We start from the raw sequence: 9,426 nt of genomic DNA, 5'->3' as shown, positions 1-9,426 counted from the left end.
ACAGCGGACGGGCAGCGTTCGAAGAATTCCTGGACGGAGTTGGCGACTGCGTCAGGCGACGACTCCCCCGACAAGTGCTCGTCCTGAGAGACTTCAACGCGCACTCCACGGAATGGGGGAACGCCAGGACCAACGCGCGCGGCCGCACGCTATCAAACTGGGCCGTGGGACTTGGTCTTCTGCTAGTGAACAGGGGCTCGACCAGTACCTGCGTGACGTGCAGAGTGAGCTCCATTGTTGACATAACATGGGCCTCCCCCGAGGCATTCAGGCGGATCTCAGGCTGGAGAGTGGCCGAAGGGGTCGAGACGCTGTCGGACCACCTCTACATATTCATGGAGGTGGACGCACCTGGACCTGGAATGCCGACGACAAACGACGGGCGCGGCCCGCCGAGGGGGGGGCACGCGCGCCCACCACCCAGATGGAAAATAAAGGAGAGGAACGAAGACCTACTCCGGGCGGCTGCTATAGCAACAGCTTGGAGCTGGGAGGCCTCGACAACGACGACCGAAGCAGACGTGGAAGCGGAGGCCGAGAACCTCCGCCAAGCCATGACAGCAATCTGCGACGCATCCATGCCACGAGCCACACCAGGCACGGTGCGAAGCAGAGCAGTTTACTGGTGGAACCCCGGCATCGCGGAACTGAGGACGAGATGTGGCCGGGCCCGAAGACAGTACCTAAGGGCCCGCCGCTGGTGACGACGCGACGAAGAAGAAGTCTCCTTGCGCTACCGGACGTGCCGCGCGCAACGGCGCTCGCTACAGAGGGAAATTAAAAAAGCGAAGGACCGTGCCTGGTCCGAACTGGTTGAGACAGTCGAGCCGGACCCATGGGGGAGGCCATACAGGACGGTGACACGGAAACTGCGCGCGAAGGGCCGCCTGATAACGGCGGAAATAGAACCTGCACTGCTGACGCGGATCACCGGAACGCTCTTTCCCCCACAAGAAAACAGAGCGGCGGAACGGCCACGGGAAACGACACGACCGCCGGAATGGAGGGACGACTGGGAAGTCACAGAGGAGGAGATATGGGAGGCAACCAGAAGAATGACCGCCCGCAACGTGGCACCGGGCCCGGACGGAATCCCTGGCCGGATCTGGGGGGAAGTGATGGGGGTCATGGCCCCCAGACTTCGGCACCTCTTCATAAGATGCCTGAGGGAGGGAGTCTACCCCCGGGCGTGGCGGACAGCGAGGCTGGTCCTGCTCCATAAGGAGGGCCGACCGACGACCTCGCCGTCAGCGTACCGGCCGATATGCCTACTGGACGAGGTCGGCAAACTACTCGAGAGGGTAATCGCCGCCCGCTTGGAACGACACATAGCGGGCCAAGTGCCAGGTTTGCACGAAAGCCAGTACGGCTTCCGGAAGGGGCGCTCGACGATTGACGCGGTCAGACGCGTACGAGCGATTGCGGAGGACATGGTCTCCCGGAAAGGCGTGGCGCTGGTGATTTCCCTGGACATCGTCAACGCGTTAAACACCATGCCATGGGACAGGATAGTGACGGCCCTGGAGCACTTCGAGGTTCCCAACTACCTCGTCCGATTGATCCGGGCCTACCTCGACGACAGGTGGGTGTGTTACGCCAGTAAGGAAGGAGAGGAAAATTGATCCGTCGAGCGTGGCGTCCCGCAGGGCTCGGTGCTGGGCCCCATGCTATGGAACGTTGCGTACGACGAGCTACTACGATGCCCACTACCCCCAGGCGCGGCCATAGTATGCTATGCGGACGACACCCTAATCCTGGTCGAGGGTCGTGGCTGGCACGAGACGCTGCGCATTGGCGGAATCGCAACGGCCTGTGCGATCCGTGCCGTGAACGAACTGGGCCTGAGAGGCTCCCCTGCGAAGTCGGAGGCCACCTGGTTCTTTGACAGGAAGAGGCGAGGGACACCACCGCCCGGCCTATGCATAGACATGGCAGGTAAAACCGTCCGGATGGGGTCACAGATGAAGTATCGGGGACTCACCATCGACAGCCAGTGGACGTTCGAGCCGCACTTCGACTCACTGATCCCGAAGGTGTCAGCGGCTGCCAATGCCCTGTGCGGCCTACTACCGAACATCGGCGGGGCCGGAGACGCGGTGCGCCGACTTTACGAGGGCGTCGTTCGGTCACGAGTGATGTACGGGGCCCCAACATGGGCGGACGACCTGATGGCAAGCCGTCGCAGCATCCTGCTCCTGAGAAGGCTGCACAGAGTGACCGCCATCAGAATCATTAGGGGATACCGGACGGTGTCTCACGCGTCGGCGTCCACCCTAGCCGCGTCCCCCCCGTGGGAGCTGCGGGCGCTGGCGCTCAAAAAGAGATACACCCGCCGGAGAGAATGGCACCCGGGAGAAGACCCCACCGAGCAGGCGGCTCCAAACGACACAGGAACCGCCGAGGAGGACACATGGAACCTGTGACGATCCCAACTGCTCAACGGGAGAAGCGAACACCGAGGCGCGGATGCGGTCCTACCAAACTGGGAGGCATGGAGGAGCCGCCACGGCCTCCCACTCACATTCAGGATGACACAAGTACCCCCCGGACACGGCGTGTTCGGCGAGTTCCTGAAGAGAATAAGGCGAGAGACGACAGACATCTGCCACCACTGCGGAGAGGGCAGGGACACAGCGCAGCACACCCTGGAGCTCTGTCCGGCGTGGGAGCTGCCCCGCTACACCCTGCGGCACGCCATAGGAGAAACGTGGACCCCCTCAGCGATTGTGGAAGCGATGTTGAGAGGGTCACAAGAATACGAGGCCGTCCGCCTCTTCTGCGAGCGAGTTATGCTCGCGAAGGAGCGAGCGGAAAGGGAGAGAAAGAAAAACTCTCACCCCTGCAGGATAAGACGATGGAGAAGGATGGCAGTCAGACGACCCAGAGCCGCCCCGCCACTACTCCAACGGACTGCGACCAGAAGAAGTGACAGCACTAGGAGCAACGACCTCCCCCTAACGCCCACTCAATAGCCGGCTCGAACAAGAGAACGCGAGAAGGGGATGCAACTGAAGTTAATTCATAAGAGGTTCCTGGAGCACCCCTGTCACGCGCATAAGATGGTCATCGTGGAGTTTTAGTCGGTAGGAGTCCGACACTACTCTGCTGTTACGCGATTATTGCAGCAGCGGAGTGTCCATGAGGATTTCTCCACGTACAAAAAAAAAAAAAAAGAAGGCTACGTTCGCGGGTCGATCGAACACGTTCTGCGTCTTTCCTCGGCACCAGCGTCAAAACCACCCTCGACGAGCGCAACGCACTGGTGCACCTGCAATATTAACCACTGGTCTTTCCTTTTTCGCGCGATATTATATCAGCACCTATGATACCATTTCAAACACCGCAATCAAAACATTAAATACCGCATTAAAGCCATACAATAATTCGCAATATTCATTCGTAAACGTTATTGTATATGTGCTTAATTAATCGTTATTATGTTTCGAATGATTTACTACCTCGTATTCCATAAGCAGATATATGGTTCATTTTCACCTCAAGTACGATATAATTTGTAACAAATATTTATAATTCACACTGTAAAATATTTATAATTCATTGGAAATATTATTCTATCACGGTATAGTGGTCAAATTTCACATAAATCACAAACATATGGTAGTCAGAAGCTATACTCACGACATGACAAATCATGATGATGTCATGAAAAATGGCGTCCGTCCATATATATTCAAACGCAACGAACAAGTTCGAACTTTTCGAGAATAAACGATTTGTTCGATAACATCTGGCGCGAGCTTCTCTTCCTTTAACGATAACAATTGACAACTAAAGCTCGAGAGGCTCGTAAGGATGAACAGCGACGAGTATCTAGAAGCTATGTACTCACCTGGGCAAGGAGACTCCAACACCAAGGACGTTGGAAGTTTCGAGAAGCGAAGATGGAAACTGAAGTAGCACGTCAAGTCAACTCTGGCAAAAACTGCTAAAGAAAGAAAAATCCAACTAATTTGTTTCCAACAATAAAATGAAATCAATTTGTTTCACAAATTATTAACTGGATATTATTCAAAAATTATTCAAAATTCGCTTGATTGATTCAGGGCCCGGGACACTTGGGTCATGCCATTTTGGTAATGGACGAAAATGGCAGAAGGAAGAACGACCGTTTTTTTCATATTTCTCTTTCCCCGGTAAACGAAAGAATGCCCGAGCACCTTGTTTCATTTCTTCTCGACATCAATTTCAATCTTTTTAAACGAAATATAATCTGAACGATGAAAAGTTCATTCAAATAATGCTCCGCGCCAGACACTCACGAAAATTAAGAAGAAACACGGAAAATTCGCGAATAAAACGGATTTCTTTGTCCCAGTGAGATAATAAATCCCGTACACGTATTGGTTTTTAAAATCAATATATCCACCAATGTGCACTCGTTTAACAAGGGTGATGGAACGTGCCAAAAATCTCTCAAGAGGGTCTTGGCAACGGAAGAGTCGAAAATGTCACAATTATGAATGAAAAATTCGAATAGTTGCTGATTTTACAGTCGAAACCAATAAAGAACTCCAGATATTCCCCCAATTAATTTACAATAAATTCGCGAAAATGATCGATTGCTGACGTCATTGTATTCTAGAAAGATTGTAAAACGATAAGAATTTATTGAAAACACTTATATTCGATGATAACACTTCTAATAAGAGTACTAAGAGGAGCGATTCTGTACTCACCTTCCTGCCTCGAAGTACCGAACGCAATTAACCGTCCGCCCAGGATGGAACCGTTCGGAACTTTTGTAAGTCACTGCACGGCCGCTGCTTATGGTGGAAACGTAATAGATATAAGTACAGAGCGCGTGAGCGAACTAAAAACGCGATAGAGAAGTAGAGAGAGGATGTTCCGTCCTTGTCTAATGACGCGCACTTGTACAGGAAATATATAACAGCGGTATACGAGCAGTGTCAGTGTCCACTAGTGTGCATGCCTGATTAAACAAGGACAGGAAGTATCTATACATGGTGTTCTCTTTCTATTTCCATGTTGCATCCATCTTACTATACAGTACACACACTCAGCTATTCTATCATTATATTTGTGCGTTGCTTATGTGTGAACCAAACATTTCCATGACAACAAATCGTTTGTCTCTTGTTTGATGCTCGGTTTTCAACAGGGTTGAAAGAATTTTTTAAGAGAAACGCAATGGACGGGTTGTTTTTAAAGTAATAAACGGAAATTCTCGTATCCATTGAGAAACGATAGGCGATTTGAAAGTGTCACTATGAACGGTGATTTATCGATGTAAGGTAGTATGAATAAGATATTTTATAATCTGCGAAAAAAGGTAAGGAATATTCTAGATTTTAGATTTTAGAATTTCCACGTCACAGACGAGTGTGTTTTGTTATTTGGTTTGTAATATTGCTGCAGTTCTCTTAATAGCTGTTCGTTTCATGCGATACTCGCATATAGTATCTATAACTTTTGCTTCTAACAATTTTTATAATTAGGCTGTATCAAATATTTTCAACGTTCGTGTTTCATGAAAAATCATGTGTAACTCGTTGAATTCGCAAATGTAACAAAAAATTCCATGAAAAACCTTATATTATTGTAATGAAAAAATAATTATATTAGGAGGAGAGTCGTATTTCGGAACGTCATCGGAACATATTATACCTTGTATGTGATTATTTGGAACACAATGGGTGAGCATATTATAATTAAAATATATTCCTAGTTCCAATTCTTTTGAATAGTGTCAGTGACCAATCGAAATAGAAATCAGTGGACATCATGGAAAGAGAAGGCGAAACCAAATTTGAAAATTCGACATCGGTAATTCAGTAGTTAAGAATAACTCAATCGATTATGTAGATTAACTAGTTATAAACAAATATATGAAGTATAAATTCAAATTATTCTTATCCATCTAAAAATTGGAAATTAAAAAGCAGAAGACAAGAAATTATCTTCGAGGATTTATATAGTAAATACATTCTTTTGCCTGTCTTACCTAGAGATAAAACAGTTATTTGATGGTTATCTTATAGTGTTCAGTCATTGCGAAAAATATTTTTAATCAGTTAAAAACTATAATTAATTAAAAACTACATTTTTTTAGGTATATAGACGTTAGCGATGTATTATTCCGGGAAGCTCGTCTATCTCTCGAACATCAGGTTTGCGACAACATCGATTTGGAAATTATCGTTGCAGAGTATGAAAATTATTACAAGATGAAATTTCAAAAATATCCCATATTGTGTAAGAAAATAACTGGAAGGGAAATGACGAGGGAAGTGACAAATGCAAGCAAAACGTAAGAATTTATATTATTTAACGATATTAAACGGTATTCATCGTATTCAACGTATCGTATTCAACGTATCGTATTACAATATGATCCAGTGTTTGTAGAAGTATTGAGACAAAAGCCAAATCTGTTAGTAAACAAGCGAGAAGTGAACCTGTGAAAGAGACGAATCTACAGCAGAAGATAACTGATGACAATACGAATCATATTAATCCCGCAATGACAGTGAAGTCAATATTCCCCAATGGGAGTGATGGACGTTCATCAGAAGAGCTATTTAACGTCCCAATGGAACAATCCATGCAATCGAAGATATTGAAATGCATTGAAAAGCTTTATTCAGATAATCCGGAATTACGAAAGATTGCTGAGGACATCTCATGCGTAAGTTATTTTCGATTAATATACGTATCGTAAAGCTTTTAAACGATAAAATTCCCGTCGATAAACCGTCCAACGGATATCGACGATGACGTGATTTCAGTAACGCTTCAAATATCAAATTACGTAACACTTACTTAATATAGAGAAGACGCCATTTTATCTTTGTATCGTCACAGGAGATCATAGTAAACAAATTAAATGTACATTGGGATGACGTTATAGGCCTAGAGGAATGTAAACCCGCTGTTAAGGAGGCCGTTGTGTATCCCCTTAAGTATCCTATCTTTTTTGATGGCCCGTTTTCCCCCTGGAAAGGTATTTTGCTGTACGGCCCACCTGGTACATGTAGTTTGGTTCCTGGTGTCGGGTGCTTTCCTGAGATTTAGTATCTATACAGCGCCCGGGCAACCCTAGAAGCCATTTACGGAGTTGGGATACGCCCAACCAGCGCACTCGGTACACAGTACCGGTTACCTAATTTTTCGCCCGCAGGAGGCTCTTTCGTCTCAGGTCAAACGGGGCGCTTTCCAAGCCCTTCCGTCTTCCGGGACGGTATCCGGAGCAGGTGGGACGCTGCTCACCCGCCGAAGGCGGCTCAGGGGACATTGTCCCCCTTAATCCAGCCCTCTTGCCAGCACTTGGCCACAACCACTGCCACCACGAGTCCTTGCCCAAGTTGGTCGAGCCAAGGGTTCGCTACGCCCTCAGGGCTACACTCGACCGCCCGTGGTACCGTTCATTTGTCAACGGTGGGACCACGCATGTGGATGTACCGCCACGTATCTGCCGCACGGTTTACCTGCACACCGTGCGGTCAGACCCAGATGAGACTCACGTAAGCGGGAGTTGAGGAAATGTACCTCGGCGGCTCTCCCGACGGTCTCACCCTTGGCATCAGGATCGTGGGTGCGCTACTACCCATAGGTTCCGTGGAGAAGACACAGTCTTGCACCACGGCATCCTTCCTTGCGGTGTACATAGAGGACTCACGTAAGCGGGACGCTTGTCCCGACGGTCCTCCCTGGCTGCGGGACCGTGGGTTTGCCAGCCCCCATAGACTCGCAAAAGCGAATCCTCCCTGCGGAGGGCCCACCTGGTACAGGTAAGATACTCGTATTCTTTTCATTTCTGTACGTGTTTACAAGAAATATACAAAACAGGGAAAACGAAGTTAGCGAAGGCAGTCGCGACAGAATGCCATTGCACCTTTTTTAACATAACTGCCAGCTCATTGGGCAGCAAATGGAGAGGCGATTCCGAGAAGTATATACGTGTAAGTTGCTTTGTCTATGTAAGTCTCTTTGTTCCTTTGTCTATGAAGGAGAGATTCTAGGTATAAAAAGATTTGATTTTATTTTTCGTCATTTATATATAAATAGAATAGTTGTTTGGAAAACGAAATGATATCATATTCGTGATGAGGCAATGAATTTAAGGAATTTCGAATATAATATTTAATGAATAATACATTTGTTAAACTGAACAGGTTTTATTTGAACTTGCCTATAGTTATTCGCCTACAATTATTTTTATCGACGAGATTGACTGGATCGCCACAAATAAAGGAGACTGTATATTGTCTGAACCTGCAAAGAGATTTAGATCAGAACTTCTTTCTAGATTGGATGGATTAGTGTCTAATGAGAATTCTAATGTAGTTCTTCTGGCTACAACTAATTCCCCTTGGTACGTATATCACGTTATTTCAATGTTTTCTAAGTATGTTATTGTGTTGTTTGAAGTATTCCTTCATTATTATTAGTATAATAGAACGATAATATTTATTGTAAATATGTTATTAGGGGCATTGATGCAGCTTTACTCAGGCGTCTCGAAAAGCAAATATACGTATCATAACCCAATGAAGTTGCTCGACTTGGTATATTCAAATTATACCTTAGCAACCACTTATTAGAAAATACAGATATTGTAAACCACATAGTAAAATGTACTGAAAGATATTCTTGTGCAGATATGAAATTGCTTTGTAAGCAAGCGTGGCTACTAGAAATAAGCCCGATATGGAGGAAACTTGAAAAGAAAGAAACACCTGTTACCACTTTGAAATATGAATTAAAAAGTTATGAAATATTAGCAAAATTGTTAAAAAAAATGTCACCTACAGTTATGCAAATAGATAAATGTGATACGTGGAACAAATAAATACGCAATCGTAAGGACAGATATTGAAAAATATAAATAAATGCATTATCGTTCGAGAAATCATTCGCATGTGTGTGCATGTGTGTGCGCGCACGCGCTATAGGCTAAGTTTAAAATGTTCGGTTGTATTATATCCTTGTATTATATATGGCGGAGATGAAAGGAAAACCGGAGCCTTCCCTTTGCAATTTTGAGGAAGCCTTCTAATGCTTTAGCCTAGATTTTATCATAATTGTAATTAAGCAATTGTCATTTGTAATTGTTTGATATTTGTGAAAGCGAAAGTGGGTTCGAGATGACAACTGGTCGCCGAACGTAGCCACGGTCACGGGATAAACGTTTTGCCTGACGAAGGTGTGGATCGGTTGTATTGTTCTCCCTAGAAATCACATAGAATTGTACTTTAGAGATGTCGATATAATGGGACACACGTTGTATTAGGAATCAATCTCCAGACAGAAACTGCCTAGCAACGGCGTTTGAATCTTTCTCGATGTTTCCAAAGAGTATACAACAAACTTTTGACAGAAATTGCCTAGCAACAACGATTGGAACCTTCTCGATGTTTCCAGCGAGCATATAACAAACAAATGCAG

General features: G+C 46.2%; 1 pseudogene; it reads left to right on the top strand.

The window, feature by feature from the left end:
- Positions 1 to 2,491: 2,491 nt before the first annotated feature.
- LOC117241575 lies at positions 2,492 to 8,883 on the top strand (annotated as a pseudogene).
- The last annotated feature ends 543 nt before the right edge of the window (positions 8,884 to 9,426 follow it).

The sequence above is a fragment of the Bombus vosnesenskii genome, unplaced genomic scaffold (assembly GCF_011952255.1).
Source record: "Bombus vosnesenskii isolate JDL3184/JDL3185 unplaced genomic scaffold, Bvos_JDL3184-5_v1.1 scf7180000016153, whole genome shotgun sequence".
Classification (NCBI taxonomy): domain Eukaryota; kingdom Metazoa; phylum Arthropoda; class Insecta; order Hymenoptera; family Apidae; genus Bombus; species Bombus vosnesenskii.
This window is presented reverse-complemented; position numbering and strand designations above follow the sequence as displayed.